General features: G+C 48.7%; 1 long non-coding RNA gene across 1 annotated transcript; it reads right to left on the bottom strand.

The window, feature by feature from the left end:
* Positions 1-2975: 2975 nt before the first annotated feature.
* Positions 2976-3636, bottom strand: LOC119896773. Its single transcript, XR_005443280.1, has 3 exons — positions 3405-3636; positions 3239-3318; positions 2976-2991 (listed from the first exon to the last, which is right to left on the bottom strand). It is a non-coding gene; the product is annotated as an uncharacterized LOC119896773 (long non-coding RNA).
* Positions 3637-11484: the final 7848 nt, after the last annotated feature.

An 11484-nucleotide genomic window follows, 5' to 3' on the forward strand; every position in this document is an offset into this window, starting at 1 on the left:
GTGGTGGCTAAGGACCAAGGGTTTTTCCCCGAGGGGAAATCCTCTCCGTCTGATTTGGGTTACGCGCAAGTGTCTTCGTTCCCTATCAGTTTGGAAGGAAACTTGGTTCCTGTCCCAGGGGCCCGTGCTGAGAGGGTCTTGTCGCCGGCTGGTCATTTCGACAGATGCCTCCCTCACGGCCTGGGGCGCGGTCATGGACGGCCGCTTTGCAAGGGGATCCTGGCAGGTGCATCAATCCGAGGTTCTTCACCCTTGCCCCGCCATATGGCGACTGTGGGTCTGGCCCCTGAGGGGGCACAGTACCTAGAGGCGGGTCTAACAGCCAGAGCAGTCGAGACCCTCCTCAGCTCCAGGGCCCCGTCCACACGGATCCTCCGTGGTGCCCGGAGGATGAGACCTGCGACTCGGTCCAAGGTTCCCACTTGGGATCTGGCGGTGGTTCTTGGGGCGTTGGCTGAGGCCCCCTTCAAACCCCTGGAGTCAGCTGAGGGTTAGCACTTGACCCTCAAGATGGTCTTTATCCTTGCTATCACCTCTCTGAGGAGGGTGGGGGATCTCCAAGCGCTTTCGGTTTTCCCGCAAAGCCTGGAGTTTGCCCCGGGGAATATTAGGGCTATCCTGCACCCTCGTCCAGGATACATCCCTAAAGTGCCTTCTTGTGTGGCAGGGTCCACAGTGCTGCAGGCATTTCATCCTCCACCTCATGTGACGGCGGAGGACGGGAGACTTCATCTGCTCTGCCCTGTCAGAGCACTGAGTATTTACACTCTGAGGTCCTCCCGTTGGAGGAAGGCTGACCAGCTGCTAGTGTGCTTTGGGTCCCCCAGGGCTGGGCTCCCTGCATCCAAACATACTATTAGCAACTGGATTGTTCAGACTATTTCCCTGGCCTATCAGGTGCGCAGTTTGCCTTCACCTGTGGCTGTGAGGGCTCATTCTACCAGAGGCAAGGCGGCCTCTCGAGCCCTCCTTTCCGGGGCCTCTTGCAGGATGTTGTTTAGCGGCTGGCTGGGCCACTCCGCACACATTCATTCGGTTTTACAGTCTTGACCTTCCTTCGGCACCTGGCACTCGTGCGCTCTCCTCTTAGTCGTGCCACTTTATTGCACACTGGGGCAGGCGGGGTTTTCGGCATGGTTTAGTGGGTATCTAGTTCCCATAGTGTCGTAACCAATGCAGTTCGAGTTCCCTCGAAGGGGAACGTCTCGGGTTACGTATGTAACCCTGGTTCCCCCGGGAAGGGGAACGAGACACTGCGTCAGCCCGCCGCACCTCTCTCCCCGCCTGAAGCGCCTGCTTCATAGTTTAAGCTAATGATGAGTGTGTACAGGTGTGCTTTATACTCCTCCGGTTATTCCATCACACCTTACCGTTCTAGCAACAAGCCAATAGGATTGGAGTGATTTCATTCACGTTCAGACCTGCTACGCCTAGAGGCGTTCCCATAGTGTCGTAACCGACGCAGTGTCTCGTTCCCCTTCTCGGGGAACCAGGGTTACATACGTAACCCGAGACGTTTGCCACGATGTCAGGTAATGTAATGCCCGTCTCCTCCCTGTAATGACAAAAAAGTGACTTCATTTGTGGATATACCAGAACTATTGTACAGTGAAAAAACTGGAGGGCTATAGTCAAAAACTGTCATATGTGTCACTGTGTGTTGAAAATTCGTCACATTGACAGCAACCGGCTCTTCGTCTTCTTGCTCAACATTTGGTGAAAACAGGTCTGTGTATTTACTGTTGGGAAATTACCATTTCTATGTTAAAACATCTTACAAACAAAAATGTCTTCCCCATGTAATCAGTTAAATAAATTTAAATTTCTGTCTTTATCTTCTTTTTTTTTTTACTTACCTGTAGCAAGACGGTTTTTCTGGATTTGTTTCAGGTGGATCCAGATCCTCAGCATCAGATATTACTCTGAAAAACAGATTAAAATGTCTTAAACAACAACACTGAAAGCAAGAAATGTCATGCTGCCACAGTCTGCCTTATTACCTGTCCTGGCTGATTGTCCTGGTGCATCTCTGAAACATGATAAAACATATTTCAATGATTAGCTCCATGATAAAAGCTATAAGGCAGTTTTGAGTAACATGTAGTAGTAGAAGGGAGGGAACAAAATAAAACAAAACATTATTTCGTTATAAATCGCATACATATGGCGTTTTCTGTTTCAAGTTCATCCGAGCTAATTCTCTGATCACATCAACAACTTAAATAATTTAAGATAAATTATTTCTTAAGAACATGTGGATAGGAGCGCTTCCTGAACTCAAATCTGAGTTTGTTTGAGTTTCTTTTTGAATGGAAAAGGTATAAAATAAGAGAAAGCTCAAACTACTATTTTTAACTATTACAGTACTTGTATTGCAAGTTTCAGAGTTCTTTTAGTTTGTTCTGGATGACTGTGCCACTTCAATAAAGGCCTATAGTACCTTTGTAGAAACGAAAATGATGTGGGACAGTGGATACCCCCCACTTCATTCTCATGTGTTTTTTTTAATGGTTTGGTTAATTTGTGTCATTTGTGTTTATTCACCTGCAAGAGCAACTGTATTTCAGTAGGTTTATTCTGTGATGTTAAAAGTAAAGCTCACACAGGCAGCTGTGAGTACTCTAGGTATGCAGCGAGGGGGCACCTCAGTCAGTTACAGAAACGGCTGATAGCATGTAGCAACGTTGAGCTTATATGCAGAAATATAAATGTATGTATAATGTGTCTGTGAATAAGTAGTGAAATATCTCCTAGTAGTTTTAGCAGTTTTGTGAATTAAATGAAAAAAAATATTTTTTTGATAATGCACCTGGTAGTGAAAGCACTGTAGCCCAATAAAATATGAATTATTATTATCATTTCCAGTCAAGAAGTAAATAAATAATTTCAACCCATGCAAGCCTGAAAGTTCCTTTGTGTCCAAGTGTGCAACACCTACCTTTCATCTTCCAGTTTGTATTTGGGAGTACTTTGAATTTGTGGTTCAAAAACCTGAGAGGAAACGGATAAAATGATCAACAACTTTCAACAGCTTACATCATTTTTTTACATTACGACACAGTATATCAATGCTGAATGGTTGTCTGTGTTACTGTTTAATAGTAACGGCAAAATAATCAAAACAAGCCTTTTTCACTAAAATATCAGATCAGGATATTGATTAAAATCCAATAAATCTAATAAATTATATGAAAATGAATAAATACAAACATACATAATTGGTTTAAAAAAGATGCACCAAAGTGTCAGCTCGATTGAATTCAGCTCTGCTCCTTGTTGTGATGACAATTTCAGAATCAGAATCTGAGGTATCGTACTCTGAAAAAATAAATCAAACAACCATTATTTATCCTTCAGCAGAGTATTTGAATATTTAAAAATATTGAATTATGAGATCCACTAACCTCTTTTAAAGTGCTTTTCTAGGCAAATGAAAAAAGTAATCCTGGAATATGCCTTTCCTATTTCCTTATTATATTCTGCCAATTTAAATGGCCTTTCTGACCCAGGCACATGGACCACCTCTGAGCAGTCTGGATACAAAAGGACATAAGGTCCTTCGTGCATGTCCTTGTTAAATGTTCTCATTTTCTGGACAGCTTGTTTCAGTAGATCAGGTGCTGCTATCTCTGGGTCTGTAAATAACGTCTCGGGTTACGTATGTAACCCTGGTTCCCCGAGAAGGGGAACGAGAGACTGCGTCGGTTACGACACTATGGGAACGCCTCTAGGCGAAGCAGGTCTGAACGTGAATGAAATCACTCCAATCCTATTGGCCTGTTGCTAGAACGGTAAGGTGTGACGGAATAACCGGAGGAGTATAAAGCACACCTGTACACACTCATCATTAGCTTAAACTATGAAGCAGGCGCTTCAGGCGGAGAGAGAGGTGCGGCGGGCCGACGCAGTCTCTCGTTCCCCTTCTCGGGGAACCAGGGTTACATACGTAACCCGAGACGTTCCCCTTCGAGGGAACTCGAACTGCGTCGGTTACGACACTATGGGAACAAGATACCCACTAAACCGTGCCGAAAACCCCGCCTGCCCCTGTGTGCAATAAAGTGGCACTACTAAGAGGAGAGCGCACGAGTGCCAGGTGCCGAAGGAAGGTCAAGACTGTAAAACCGAATGAATGTGTGCGGAGTGGCCCAGCCAGCCGCTAAACAACATCCTGCAAGAGGCCCCGGAAAGGAGGGCTCGAGAGGCCGCCTTGCCTCTGGTAGAATGAGCCCTCACAGCCACAGGTGAAGGCAAACCGCGCACCTGATAGGCCAGGGAAATAGTCTGAACAATCCAGTTGCTAATAGTATGTTTGGATGCAGGGAGCCCGGCCCTGGGGGACCCAAAACACACTAGCAGCTGGTCAGCCTTCCTCCAACGGGAGGACCTCAGAGTGTAAATACTCAGTGCTCTGACAGGGCAGAGCAGATGAAGTCTCCCGTCCTCCGCCGTCACATGAGGTGGAGGATGAAATGCCTGCAGCACTGTGGACCCTGCCGCACAAGAAGGCACTTTAGGGATGTATCCTGAACGAGGGTGCAGGATAGCCCCGGGGCAAACTCCAGGCTTTGCGGGGAAACCGAAAGCGCTTGGAGCTCCCCCACCCTCCTCAGAGAGGTGATAGCAAGGAGAAAGGCCATCTTGAGGGTCAAGTGCTTAGCCTCAGCTGACTCCAGGGGTTTGAAGGGGGCCTCAGCCAACGCCCCAAGAACCACTGCCAGATCCCAAGTGGGAACCTTGGACCAAGTCGCAGGTCTCATCCTCCGGGCACCACGGAGGAAACGTACAACCAAGGGAAGTTTCCCCAAGAACCCCTCCCTCAGAGGGGTGTGGAAAGATGAAATAGCTGCCACGTACACCTTGAGGGTGGAAGGGGAAAGACCAGCAGAGAACCGGTCCTGGAGGAACTCAAGTACCTGAACCACCGGGCAGGTAACAGGGTCCACCAACCGCTCCCTACACCAAGTGGAGAAAACACTCCACTTCAGGCCGTACATCCTCCGTGTGGACGGGGCCCTGGAGCTCAGGAGGGTCTCGACTGCTCTGGCTGTTAGACCTAGGTACTGTGCCCCCTCAGGGGCCAGACCCACAGTCGCCATATGGCGGGGCAAGGGTGAAGAACCCGGCCCTGCGCCTGGGACAGCAGGTCTCTCCTCAGAGGGACCCGCCACGGCGGGCCGTCCAGGAGCGACATGATGTCTGAGAACCACACCCGGGTTGGCCAGAACGGGGCTACGAGCAGTAGGCCGAGATAGTCCTGGCGGACCCGCTCCAGAACCCCGGGAGCAGAGCGACTGGGGGAAAAGCGTACAGACGTAGCCTCGGCCACGAATGTACCATGGCGTCCAGACCCAACGGGGCTGGAGGAACGAGAGAAACCATAGCGGGCAGTGCGTAGTCTCTTGAGACGCAAACAGATCCACGTCTATGGGGCCGAACTCTTCGCACAAGAGCTCCACCACTTCGGGGTGAAGTCTCCATTCCCCGGGCCTCAGCCCCTGCCTCGACAGCAGGTCTGCTCCCTGATTCTGCGTCCCCAGGAGATACATCGCCCTGAGCGATAGTAACCTCTGCTGGGACCACAGGAGGATCTGACGCACCAGTCTGTCCAGAGGGCGCGAGCGCAGACCGCCCTGGTGATTCAGATAGGCCACCACCGCTGTGTTGTTCTCCTCGGAACGAACCAGGACGTGGTGGCCTTGGAGATCGGGCAGGAAACTCCTTAGAGCCTGGAACACCGCCAACATCTCGAGACAGTTGATATGCCACTCGGATCGATGCACCTGCCAGGATCCCCTTGCAAAGCGGCCGTCCATGACCGCGCCCCAGCCCGTGAGGGAGGTGTCTGTCGAAAGAACCAGCCGGGAGGGGAGAAAGACTCCCCTACCCCGGTCTTCCCTGAGCTCCGTCGGGACTGGATGACGGTCCTCAGATCGCGTCTCTCAGACGGCTGAGGGTGAGAGCGCCGTCTCGCTGCCCCAGCTCCTCGGGGGGGCCCCCGAGAAGCGACACTCTGCTTCCTCTCCTCTCCGTAGGAGCTCGTAGAGGGAAGGGACCTACGCCTGGCAGCCTCAGCTGCCTTGGGTCCAGACCGGCGAGGGAGGTACTGGCGGAACGCTTCGCACTGCGTCTAACGCTTCGTGGTTCTGCGAAGCTCCGCCAGATCTTCCTCGGAGGGACCCCCCCTCTGAACCATCTCCTGTAGCAGGTTGGCTTGGTAGGCTTGAAGCACCGTGGTGTGCAAGCTCGCACCTGCCTGGCCCGCTGCCATGTACGCCTTCCCCATGAGCGTGGATGTGGTGCGACATGGTTTGGATGGTAACGCCGGCTTCTCCAGGGAGGACGCAAGTCGAGGGGAGAGATAGCTCACAAGCTCATCCTCCACCCGAGGCATCCTCCCATAACCACGGTCCCTAACCCCCATCACATTACTGTAGTTCAGTGATCGGGGTGTGGAAAGCCATGTAGAGAAGGGTCTGCCCCATGATTACTCAGTTCATCATGTACTTTCTTTTCAGGAAAGAATGGCAGAGACCGGCGTGGAGGTGGCATGTGGTGCTTAAGAAACCTTTCATCAAGCTACCACTAGCCTGTGGTGTCTGCTCCTCCCGTTTGGCCAGTTGATGTTGAGCTTAGCCACGGCTCTATTCACCACCTCCAGCAGCACGTCATAGTCGGGCGCGGCCAGATGACGCCGCCCCGACACCCGGAAGTCATCGTCCACTGCGCTGAGCACGTCCGCCTCCTCGGAGTCGGATTGCTGCAGCGTCTCCGGATCCAAAACCGCGAGCGGGAGAAGCCGAGAACGGGCTCCCGAACGAGGAAAGGAAGCGTCGGAGCCAGCGGATGAAGGTCGGGAAAAAGCCTCAGCCGTCCCGAAATCCTCCGACAGATCACGCTGTGAACCCATGAGTGAAGCCGCCGGGCCACCTCAGCGGCCGCAGGGCCCGCGCCGCGGGGAAAACACATCCGGCCATCCTCGGAAAAGAGAGCCATGCTGTACCTCAGTACCCGCACGGAAGGGCTTCGCAACGGGCGCAGGCAGCCCCCTCGAGAGCTGCCCGTGCGTGCTCCATCCCCAAACATGAGACACACATCTCATGAGAATCTCCATCCGTGATGTACCGAGGGCAAGAAAAAACACACCTTCTGTACATCTGGTTGCCGGACATGCTGGTAGACTTCTTCTTCAGGTAAGACACACTGCTTGTAGGACTGGAGCTTTCTTCAAACAACATACAGAGCGCCTGCTGAATAAAAAAAAGCTAATGATGAGTGTGTACAGGTGTGCTTTATACTCCTCCGGTTATTCCGTCACACCTTACCGTTCTAGCAACAGGCCAATAGGATTCACGTTCAGACCTGCTTCGCCTAGAGGCGTTCCCATAGTGTCGTAACCGACGCAGTTCGAGTTCCCTCGAAGGGGAACAGGAGTGTTTTCCCTCTTAGAGGTTTTAAATCAGTTCCGTCAGTTCCATGTGGCCCCATCAATCCTATATTTATCTAGTAATATAACAAAGATATAATTCATGTATAGGTAAAATCCACACACAAATACATATAGAACATTGCAAAATTTTATAGGACGGTCAGTACAACTTACCTGAACGTTTTTTCTTTCTTTAGGCCTAGATCTTCCTTTTGGCCCATAGTTAAAAGACTTCTTTTGACTTCGAGCTTCTATACTCCATGAACTGTTTGTATGATGGGCATGGTTGTTCTGCTGAAATGGATAGAGTTCCGTTTCAAAATAGAAAGTTAGAAGCATAGAGACTGTAAAAGGTTAGAAGCCGCTCGAAAAATCATTAGCGTTACTACCCATATGTCCTCAGATAGCTAGCATTATGCTACTCTTACTTTGCTTAGCACTGTCCGGCTGTCGAGAGTGCTGTGCTGTGTTTCCGTCTGGTTCGCGTCCTTTAAAAACTCCAAACACCGACCACACGTAAAGCAAAACCGCGTTAAGCTGCTCATGTGTTTACCACAAAACGGGCAAAACATCCCTCGGTCGCAATCCATGTTCGGTCACCAAAAACTTAAATTCCTATATGCTTCATATTCACGCCATATTCTCCACATTGAAAACACGAATTAACCGCGCTCACCAACAACACCTATCACCCGCGTTCACTCATCACTTCCGGTATGTGGTACATTCCTTTTCCGTGAGGGATCGATCGTTAGTAAATTTGTTTCGGGACGGGTAAAAGTGTTTTGCGTCTTGCTAATTTGTTTTTCTAAAATGTTAATTTGTTTTGTCCTTGGTAAAAATGTTTTGCCCTTGGTAAAAGTGTTTCGCCCATGTAATAGTTTTCCAAAATGTAACTTTGTCTCAAGCGTTGTAAAAGTGTTTCAGTCTTTGTAATGTTGCTTTGCACTTCCCGGCACTGTTCTGGGTTAGCCAGGTTTCAGAGAGGCAAAGTAAACTGCACTCCCTGAACGTCCTGTCCGTCCTCACAAGGGCAGCCAGCTCGTCCGTCTTGTTGGTCAGACAGTTCACATTCCCCATCACTATCGACGGAACCGAGGGCTTGTACTTCCACCACTTAGCCACTAGCCTAGCCTTCACCTTCGCTCCGGCTCTGCAGCCTTGGTGCTTCTTCCTCAGCTCCTCAGGTATGTGGTGGAAAATGCCGGCTCGTCCCATTGTTTGGAGTGAAAGCAGCTTCTCCCTTGAATAAAGAAGTTGTCCACTGCTATGTTGTGCGTAAAAAGTAATTGTATCCATAGGATATATAAGGTTTTACACAGCTAGTGTTATATTAAGAGTTAACATTAAAGTTTAAAAAAACAGACTTAAAGTATTAAAAACAACACGACACTTACGGAGCTACTGGATCAGCGTCCTGCTCGCCCTGGCGCCGGAAGCATTTCTAACGTTAAAAACCGGCAGGTCCCTGCCAACGCAACTCTAACTGAGTTACAGTTGAGACTGCGCAAACATGAACTCAGTTGGAAAAAGCTGCTACCCGCCAACATGATACTATATTGAATATACTAAAGTTATAGTTTGTTTCAGACAAGTGAATTACCATGCCACCAAAAAAAAAGGCAGCCGCTGCCAGTGGGGTCTACGAGCCTGGCCAGCTTTGGTTTCTTCACTAAGAAAGAAAAAACAGCCTGCTTTCATGTCAGCTAGCACAATCACGGCAGCTATGGAGGATGCTAGCTCTGCTGCGGGACCTAATGTTGCTGCCTGTGGGACCACCACAACACACTTGGAAACACATTCACCTGCTAGTGTTACGGCAAGCACTAGCTTTGTTGCTGCAGAGGATGTAACTAGACCTGCTGAATCTGGAACCACCAAACACTTGGATCTTTTAGAAGACGAGCAGGATGAGGAGGTTGGTACAACGGAAAGACCGCCAAAGAACTGGGGTCACAATCAGTAGCGATGCTGGAAGTAAAGAAACCCGTGGCTGGAGGATGGTGTTGGGTGCCTTGTCTGTAATGAAGCCAAGACACTTTTACTCTGAGAAAAGGCTTGGGGTGCATTTGGCAAATGTCTGGATCAATGGGACTGTAAGTAGTCCTGTTCAAAAGCAGTTGTGCAAAAAGATTTACATACACCGCGACAGCATTGCTCACAAACGAGCTGTTGAAATAGCAGAAATCAAACAAAAAGACTTGTTTCCAAAGAAAGTTACAGAACTCCGCTCCAGTAAGTTTAAGGAGAAAGCTAGTTTCAGGGCAACCTATACTGTCGCTAAAGAAAGGATGTCGTATACAAAATTAAATCCCATTATGAAACTTAATGAGATGAATGGTGCAACAGTTGGGCCTGCTCACAAATCCGATCATTCATGTGCCCAGATTGTAGAGCACATTGCACAAGAGATGAAAAAGAAGTTTATTTCCAGTCAAATCACTTGATTCCCATATTAGCATAACGCTAGATGAAAGCACAATTCATGGGCGCACATCCATGATTATTTATGTCAGCCACTGGGAATGGAGATGTGGACAATGTTTTTTTGACATGGTTGAAGTGGACCAGGGCAGATTCTGAGTCGCTGTTTAATGCACTGAAAACAGTAGCAGGAATGGACGAGGAGTTTCTTCAAAAAAACTAAGCTACAGCTGGATAGCCAGACTGAAACAGGATTTCACTCAACTTCAGGCAGTTCATTGTCTTGCGCATTACTTAGAATTAGCGGACTCATTAAAGGTGGTGGCAGGCTGCAATCATTTAGAGTTTTTTCTCTCAAAACTCTATTCCCTTTACCACCAGTCCCCCAAAAATGCAAGGGAGTTAGAAGAAACGGCTGCAGAACAGAACCTACAGATTCTGAAAAAGCTGTACTGAAGGATTTCCCAGTATTAGCACATCACTTTTTCTGCGAGTCAGCGAGTGAGGATGGCTCCCGTTCCAGTGTAGAAACAGCCAAGAACACCGGTTTACTTAAGCATCTGACATCCACTGGATTCCTCGCTGATTTAGCGACTATGGAAGATGTGTTACGTGAACTTCAAAGTCTCTCCCTAAAATTACAGAAACGTGACACATGGTTAATGCAAGCCGACACATCCACCAAACAATGGAGGTGCTCTCTGCCATGGGGGACCAAGGGGGGAAAACTGAGCTGAAACTCAGAGAGGGGATCACCAATGGCCAGTTCAAAGGGGTTAAACTGATTGAAACGCACCCTAAAATACACAAGTCCCAATTTTACCAATCCATCACTCATAATCTAACCAGGTGTCTCCCCGATAGTGAGCTGGTCGCTATGTTGAAGCCACTGGATCAGCACTTTTGGCCGAAAGAGAGTACAGAGCTTGTTCTATTTGGGAGTGTGAAGTGGGGAAGTTTGCTAAACTCCTCAGAGAATCCACCAAAGAAGCTGTCAGTGAGTTCAGAGACTGCAAATTACAAGGCCAGGACCATCGGGGCAAAATCCTGCAAGTCTGTATTAGACTCATGTCCCATCTCCTACCCACAAGTAACCTTTGTTTCTATCCACTCTGACCTTAACTAAGTAGCTGTAGTTTTATTGTATTATTGTGTTATTAGTTGTTTGAGTTGTTGGGTTAATGATACTTTTCTCTTTCCCCCCAGGCAGCTCCACACACCCACCTATATCTTCCTTGTCTCTCTGGCTGTGTCAGACTTTCTTGTGGGCCTCCTGCTGATGCCGGGAGAAATCCTAAAAAGATCTTGTTGGTTTCTTTGAGACCTCATGTGTTCTTTGTATCATTGTGTGTGCTTCATCATTACCTCTTCCTCAGTAGGAGACATGGTCCTCATCTCACTCGACCAATATGTTGCTATTTGTGACCCTTTGCATTATACCGCAAGAATCACTGAGAGAAGAGTTAAACTCCGTGTTTGTCTGTGTTGGTTCTGTTCTGTTTTCTTCTTTTTAAGGATGACCTGACTCAACCAGACAGGCATAATTCCTGCTATGGAAAGTGTGTGGTTGTCATTGACAGAGATGGGGGCTTAAGTTTAAGACTTGGACTCGAGTCCAACTTAAGTCACAC

The sequence above is a fragment of the Micropterus salmoides genome, unplaced genomic scaffold (assembly GCF_014851395.1).
Source record: "Micropterus salmoides isolate LMB-PRFRI ecotype aquatic unplaced genomic scaffold, ASM1485139v1 Ms_hic_scaffold_1032, whole genome shotgun sequence".
Classification (NCBI taxonomy): domain Eukaryota; kingdom Metazoa; phylum Chordata; class Actinopteri; order Centrarchiformes; family Centrarchidae; genus Micropterus; species Micropterus salmoides.